This window comes from Mirounga angustirostris, unplaced genomic scaffold, assembly GCF_029215605.1.
Source record: "Mirounga angustirostris isolate CCGP_5_RB_7025 unplaced genomic scaffold, mMirAng1.0.hap1 SCAF_6, whole genome shotgun sequence".
In the NCBI taxonomy this organism is placed as follows: Eukaryota; Metazoa; Chordata; class Mammalia; order Carnivora; family Phocidae; genus Mirounga; species Mirounga angustirostris.
Window position 1 is genome coordinate 46,356,519 of NW_026991714.1, and position 8,115 is coordinate 46,364,633.

The following is an 8,115-nucleotide window of genomic DNA, read 5'->3' on the forward strand; positions in this document are numbered from 1 at the left end:
ACTCCCGATTTTGGCTCAGGTCATGATCTCAGGGTCGGGAGATCGAGCCCCGCGCCTCCTCCGAGTTCAGCGGGGAGTCTGCTTCTCTTTCTCTCCCTCTCCTTCTGCCCCTCCCTCCATGCCCATGCTCTCTCTCTCTCTCAAATAAATAAATATTTAATAATAATAATAATCACAGGGCACCTGGGTGGCTCAGTCGTTAAGCGTCTGCCTTCGGCTCAGGTCATGATCCCAGGGTCCTGGGATCCAGTCCCACATGGGGGCTCCCTGCTCATCAGGAAGCCCGCTTCTCCCTCTCCCACTCCCCCTGCTTGTGTTCCTGCTCTCGCTGTCTCTCTGTGTCAAATAAATAAATAAAATCTTTAAAAATAATAATAATAATCACAAAGCCACCTCACTTCCTTCTATGTGTTCATCCCAAGAAGCATGTATGAATTAAGTGGGCCAGCTGGACGCCTAGGCTTTTTGAACACAACCATTTACATCATGAGATTCCATCTGCTCATGACCGTATGAAGCTGGAATCCAAGGCTACACCATCCCATTATGCATAGCATGATTCTGTACACACGGTGGCCACACACAGGCCTTCCCTCCCACCCCTCTTTGGCATTACTGAAGTAGCAACCAGAGCCAGTAATCCTGGAGGCTTCCGAAGTTCTTCAAAGAGACACTCCTCCACAACGTTTCATTTGGGCCAGGACCCCAACAGCAGTGGAATGGATTCTTTCACGTTCAACTATTTCAACTATTTCTAAAAGCTTTTCATAGATATGGCAGATTGAACGGCAACTCATAATTGATCCAGAGCAGTTTAATTATTTTTTAAAAAAATATTTTAAATATTTCAATTATTGATTGATTGATTGATTGATGCATTTGGTGAAGGAGGGAGAATCTCAAGCAGACTCCCCACTGAGAATGGAGCCTGACACAGGGCTCGATTTCACGACCCTAAGATCATGACTTGAGCTGAAATCAAGAGTCGGCCACTTGACCAACTGAGCCACCCAGGTGCCCCCAAAAGCAGCTTAATTCTTATGAAAATAATCCATGTACAATTGGAATGTCGTGTTAGCATAGAATTAACTACTAGCTATAGTTTTCTGGTCTCTCAGTAGACTTTAAAAATCTGGGTTTGCTTAATTCTAGTCTATTCTCTCAATTATATTCCATTTGTCGTATCATCTTTCAGAATAAAGCACATGACAGATCAAAAAATACTGTCTCCATGTGACTATTTAAGGCAGCCAGATATCATACTCTTCAGTAGTCTATACTTAAGTGGATAGGAGACCTATGAGCAGCCATGGAAAAGCTTTACTAAATTTCATCATATATATTGAAACCTGCCCTATGTTGGTGAATCATCATGATTTAATTAGGCTGAGGGTATAGTTGCCTTTTGCATACTCCAAGTTGAGACACTCTGGACATTTAACACTTATGAGCTAATCATGATTACTTTGGGATCTGATCAAAGCATTGACTTTAAATTATTTTTAGACTACAAGTATAGAATATATACACAATGTATGAGGTTAAATAAATCAATATTTTGCATTCCATATTGAAAACCACTACTGGTAGAAAATGAATTCTTAAAAGTAAAATCACTATATAGCATAAGAAGTTGAGTATGAAGGGATTATTAAATACCAAAACGCTGAGCACAAAAATACAAGGCATTGCTGCATTTGGCCAACAGAAATTTCTGTGCAGCCAGTCTGTGCTTGCATGACAAACAAATAGAGCAGCTTTCCAACTGAAATCGGAATAAAAAGAAACCATATTGCATGAATAATGCTAAAGCATCACTCAAAACTCATGCCTCCATGTCTAAAAGGCATTAAAAATGCCGGGACTCAGAGAATAATAAAGGCTTAACACAAATGGGCACCCAATCCCAAAGACTGGGTGATACGAGAGAGAAACTGTGGGAGATTCCACATCAAGAAGAGTCAATGCATGGATGGTGCAGGTGTCCTTGTGGATTCATTTAACTGGTGGGTGTCTTCATCCCCACTTGAAAGACCAAATGCAAAATTGCTCATAGATGACACAGATCTAATAAGGCCTTACTGCGTTTCTCTGCTGAAAAAGATTTATACCAACAGCACTGTCCTATGATATGCTCAGTGGAACACAGTCATGTTCACATTGATTTAAACCACATTTAATATTCTTGAGAGAGGAATGGAAATTCATATTTATTATGTGCCTAGTTTATGCCACACATTAAGTTGTGTATTTTTCTGATAAATCTCCTATAACAACATTACTTTCTTTTTTACCATGATTTCTATTTACCTGTGAAGAAGTTGAAGTTCATAGAGACGAAATAATATTTTAGAGGTGATACGTGGCAAAGCTTCCCTGGAATCCAAGTCATTCTGACTCCAGATCCATATACTCCTTGCAGGGCACCATTTTGTTCTTGACAACAACGCCACACCGCCCGCTGGCCTTGGCTTTGCTCGGGTGCTCCTTTGGCATGAGCCCTTGGGTACCAGCTCTCTGCTGTAGAGCCCAGCTCAGGTACCCTGAGGATTTTGGAATCCCCAAACCTCTATCACCTCTTTCAGGGTCTTTTTTTTTTTTCTTTTGGAGAGTGAGAGAGACAGCAGAGCAAGAGAGAGAGCACAAGCAGGAGGAAGGGGCAGAGGGGGAAGGAGAGGCAGGCTCTCCGCTGAGCAAGGAGCCCAATGTGGGACTTGATCCCAGGACCTTGGGATCGTGACCTGAGCTGAAGGCAGACGCTTAATCACCTGAGCCACCCAGGCGCCCCACTTCTAGAGTCTTTTATTATATTTTCCTTTGTCCAAGGAGGGGGTGGGAGGGGATCCTTCACCAAGTTTTCCTCACAGACACTCCCTCTGTCCTCAAAGCTGCCAGAATATGTCACAGGATCTCTTCTATGGGAGTTTGGAAAAACAAAAACAAAAATACAGGGAGCCATGCCACAAACATCTCCTTACGCCAAGAATCCCAGAGCTACCCCCTTCTTCAAGTGGAGAAAAGGAAAAAATTCTAAGGGGAAAAAACATCTAAATTATACTCACAAAAATTTATACTGCCCCATAGTACTGAGCACAGTACAGTGACCTGCTCGGATTTGCTGTTTAGGACAGTTGCTCTCAGGGCGACCTCGGACTAGAGTGGGGCAAAAACACACGTGAGGGGGTTGGGGAGCAGAGTAACCCGGGCGAGAGCAGCGGCTGCGGAGATGAGGGGTAGCGAACATACTCCGAAGGTCAAACCCAAGGACGTCATTATGGACTGGGGGCGGGAGGGGGGCGGGGGTCAGAGAAGGAAAGTGTCAATGATGCTCCTTGCTTAGATCTTGAATCGTCACAGCAACCTGGGATATAGAGGCTATTGAAGTAACTAAAGAATCCCGGGGCACCTAGGTGGCTCACTCGGTTAAGCGCCAGACTCTTGATTTCGGCTCAGGTCATGATCCCAGGGTCCTGGGATCAAGCCCCATGTGCAGCTCCCTGCTCAGCAGGGAGTCTGCTTCAGGATTCTCTCTCCCTCTGTCCCACCCCCTGCTCGCTTCCTTTCTCAAATAAATAAATAGATCTTTAAAAAAATAAAAATGGTCTGGTGTGGAGACTGGTGGAAGCTGGTATTTAAAAAAAAAAAGTAGCTAAAGAATCTAAAGTGTAAGAGCAGTGTCATAATAAGGCACTATATTGTCTGAGCTAATTTGTGTTTGATCCAAGCCCTTCCCCCCATAGCCCATTATCAAAAAGCAATATTTTTATTCTTCTGTTAAATAACAACAAATCCAGACTCAGTAAGGAGAGACTTCATTCAGAAAGGATTATTGCTGGGGAGGCGGGGGGGGGGGGCACTCTTCCCGAGGGAGAAGGGGAGAATATTGCAATAAGGAGAGCCCTGTGATCCTGAGACCTGTGGAAGTCTCAGTAAGAAGGCTGAGGGGGGCTTTCTGTAGAGAGTCAGAAACAGGGCTGGAAAGAACTGAGTGTGGGAACATGGGATGAAAGGGTGTCAGGATCAAATAGCAGGTCACAGAAAGTTTTCCCCAGAGCCCAGCTGATTCTTGGAAGGATACAATGAGGCGCAAAGCTCAGGCACTTGGGGAAAGGAGAGAAGCACACGATCAAAGTAATAAGTATTTTGTGTCTATTGATCAATGGGGACAAGCTGTTCAGCTAATTATTTATGAGGCCAAGAATGGGAATTTGAAGGGACTGTGTCTGGCCTGTCATGGGTAAACCGGGGGATATCCGTGAGTCTTATCTAAGTCATATGAGGAAGGATGGTTTTGCGGTAAGCCATTTTCCAGAACACAAAGGGAAGGGAGATTTCTGAACCTTCGCTGTTCTCTAGGGTCGGTTAAAATTAAAATTGTCATCTTGTATCATGTTTAGTGTTGACACAGCTAAGCCATTAGCTGCTGCGTAAAGACAAGGGTTAATACCCCTGCTCAAAAACGTCTATTCGACACCGGCTCTGGACTGTAGCATTTAACAGTCATCCTACGGGGTTATGACATTCGACATTGCTTCTTAGACACCCCCTTTGAAATGCACATATGCCTGGAAAACTGCTGAATTAATAACTCTTGCTACTCTTTAATGGGACAGCAGACTGGAAAGAGCTAGTATTTTCACAAGATCTACTTGGAGCTAAGCACGTTCATTTTACTCACTCATTTGTTCATTCATGCAACAATTTTTAATGATGTCTTCCCTGTGCCAGGCGCTGTCCTATGCCAGGGGGATTTAACCGTGAACAACAACTGCAGCAACAACAAAAACACCCTACCCCTTGGAGGTTCCAGCTAATGGGAGAGCTAGCCAAGTTAAGTATATAAATACATAAATTATATAAACTTCTTTTCATGATGACAGTTATGAAGAAAATGAAATTAGGCTAAAGAAAGAGACAGTGGTGAGTGAATGATTCCTATTTTAGATAGTAAAGTCCAAGCAGACTCCTCTAAGGAGAAATTTTTAAAGAGAACTGCATGGTGGGGAAGAGGAAGCTGTGCAAACATAGAGAAGAATATTTCGTGCAAAGTAACAGGCACGTGTAAAGGCCCTGTGGCACCAATGGGCTGAGCAATTTGAGGAAGAGCAGGAAGGCCAGTGTAGGCTGGAGCAGAGAGAGAGAGAGAGGAAGGGAGGGAAATGGGGAAAGGGGTCAGTAGAACAAGAGCTTTTCTTTTCTCTTTTCTTTTTTTGTATTTCTGCCGTATTAGTTTTTGTTTGTTTGTTTGTTTGTTTGTTTGTTTTGAGAGAGAGAGCACGTGCACACGAGCGGGAGTGGGTGGGGCAGAGGGAGAGAGAGAAGCCCAGCACAGGACTCGATCTCATGACCCTGAGATCATGACCTGAGCTGAAATTAAGAGCCGGACCGTTAACCAACTGAGCCACACAGAGGCCCCTCTGCCTTATTTCTTTTAATCCTCACAATTACCTGCTTTATGTGGGGGAAGAAACCTGAGATTCAGAAAGGTTTAGCATATTTCTTAGGGTGACACAGCTTCTGATTGCAAGTCAGCGTTATCAGCACCAGTTAGAAGGAACCCAGAAAGTCACGAAGAGCCTGCTTAAGCGCCAACCTCATGTTCTTGCCCAACGTGAACTGGTGTCAATCTTGTAAATTCTCAGGGTAACCAGCATGCATTGGCATCTAACTATAACTTGGGCTCTTGGTCTCCATTTTTAGACTCTAAGCCCATTTTAAGGAGCCCAACACTTTATAACAGAACTTCCCGCTCCTAACCCTTAGTGCTTCGCAGGACTCAGTTCCTGTCGATTGGGAAGGCTCGTTGGACACACTTGAGGCACAAAGGTGAAGGGAAGAACCTCTCCCCACCTTTTTGAAACGTTCTTCCCACCCCTACCAGGCCTGATCCTTACCCTCTGGGTATCCAAACTTCCAACTCCCGCGTGTCTGTTCTCTGACCAGTTACAGCGGAGGTTCGATCATACCTACTCATCAGCTATAGTGTTTGCTAAATGGTGTGAGAAAATTAAAGAACTACAGTACTGATATTTACCTTCCAAAAGGAAACTCATACAGACAGAATATCCAAAATAGTGTTTCTCTATCCTGTCTCTAAAAGAAGGTCCTTTAAGAATTTCTGACTGCAATCTGACCAATTTCTCCACCAAGATTTATATAGAATGTGTGTTATTAGTAATCACTCTTCTGGCTTTGTGTCCCCCTGCTCCCTCCCCCGTTCTGGCACCAACCTGGGCATGAGTCCCTGACGATTTGCCACTTTATCGCCGTGTGACTATGGGTAAGGCACTCAAGGTGTCAGCCCAGGTCCCCGGGGCAGCAGATACCACCAAAGAACTAAATAAGCAAAGATTAAATCATGGAAACTTCTGCAAGAGAAAGTGGGGAAGACTGGAAGAGCCATTAGACCAGGACGCAAACCTGACCCTCAGTGACCGACAGAAGGAGGGAAGGGTGACAGGGAATGTAAGGAAAGTTCCGCAAGGCCACCAAGCATCCTTAAGGGAAAGCCGCTGTCAGAGGAGCCCTGTGTTCCCCAGGAATGGGTCTGCCTGATGACCCCTGTGGCGCTTGGTCCCGGCTGGGAGCAGCTGCTGAGAAGCCCGGCCTCGGTGCTAGCAAAGGCAGAAGCGGGTTTTAAAGCAAAGCTGGAGTTGGTTGGAGTTCGACCAGACATATTCTTAGGGCTCCCACCTTGAACCTCAATCTCAGTCCCTCATCCTTAACATGGGGCTAAGGTACTACTGAAATCACACGCAGGTGAAATGCCTGGATAGCCGCCTTGCCTACTGAAGATAATTCTACTATAATCACCATTGAGTTTTCACTTGCATAATTTTGCAAGAAAAAAAAAATTTTTTTTCCTAAACCTGAGAGAATATGACAGCCTTTTACACAGTTTAAGTGTAAGAAAATCAGTTGTTATTACAAAATTCGTAAGTAAAGTCAGGGTTCTCTAAAAATGAATATAATTTCTTAATTAAAATGAGTATCATAGACTCAAAGGTCAGGATTATTACAGTTAGAGCAGATGATTCCTACCAGGAGCTTCTTATAAATAAGCCACCTAATTTTATAATGACAAGAGACAGGATTAGTATAGATTTGATGAGAAAATTGTTTCCTTCTCTTCAGGCCCTGTGTTTATATATTTGAACTACCTGACTGGTCAATATTCTTGTCTTCTTTTTATGTTTATCATATGAAAATAAAAGTAGGTAAGATTTTTAGCGCTCTGTATTCTCAAATCCCCGGGTTAACAGCTCCAATGTTCTAACACATTGGCTCCAGTTTCCTTCTGTTGGAGCCTGTGCCCTCTGGATGCATATTTATTTCAATCAAGATGGAAACAAAGATATTTTGAGCCTATAAACATTGATCACCACAGTTCGTTTTCATAATGAAATGAAATCATCCATGTAATGCACTTAGAATAGAGCTCTGTCTGACGCATAGTGAGTGCTGGGTTGCTAGTAGTTGGTATGTCACTGTGATTGTGTTAACCTCTTCATTCTGCATGCATCTGCTTTTGCTGATTCCTTTCCTGGATATCATTAGGCTTCTTTTCTACAAGTTCAAGTGCCACTTAAGGGGCATCTGGGTGGCTCAGTCAGTTAAGCATCTGCCTTAGCTCAGGTCATGATCCCAGGGTCCTGGGATCAAGCCCCACATCGGGCTCCCTGCTCAGCGGAGAGCCTGCTTCTCCCTCTGCCTCTCTGTGCTCTCTCTCAAATGAATAAATAAAATATATTTTTTTTAAATGCCACTTAAGATCAGCACAAACACTGCAGCCCGTATGAAGCCCTTCCCTCTCTCTCTCCCATAGTACTTAAGCAGATTCTTATATTACACGTTTTTTTCCCTCCCTTATATTACAGTTCTGTGTCTTGTACCTTCTTTTGAGCAGTAAGCAGTAAGTGATTTGAAGAGAGGGACTGCATCCTATTTATTTTTATATTCTCTGCAATACCTGCTGAGCGGTTGGGGCATAGGAGTTCAAGGAACATTTGTGAATTCCTCGTGATCAAGAGGTAAAAAATCTGGTGGATGACAAACAGGATCAGCATGGGCAAAGCAAGGCGGAGAAAGTGAAGAGTTCAGTGATTGCTTGGGAGG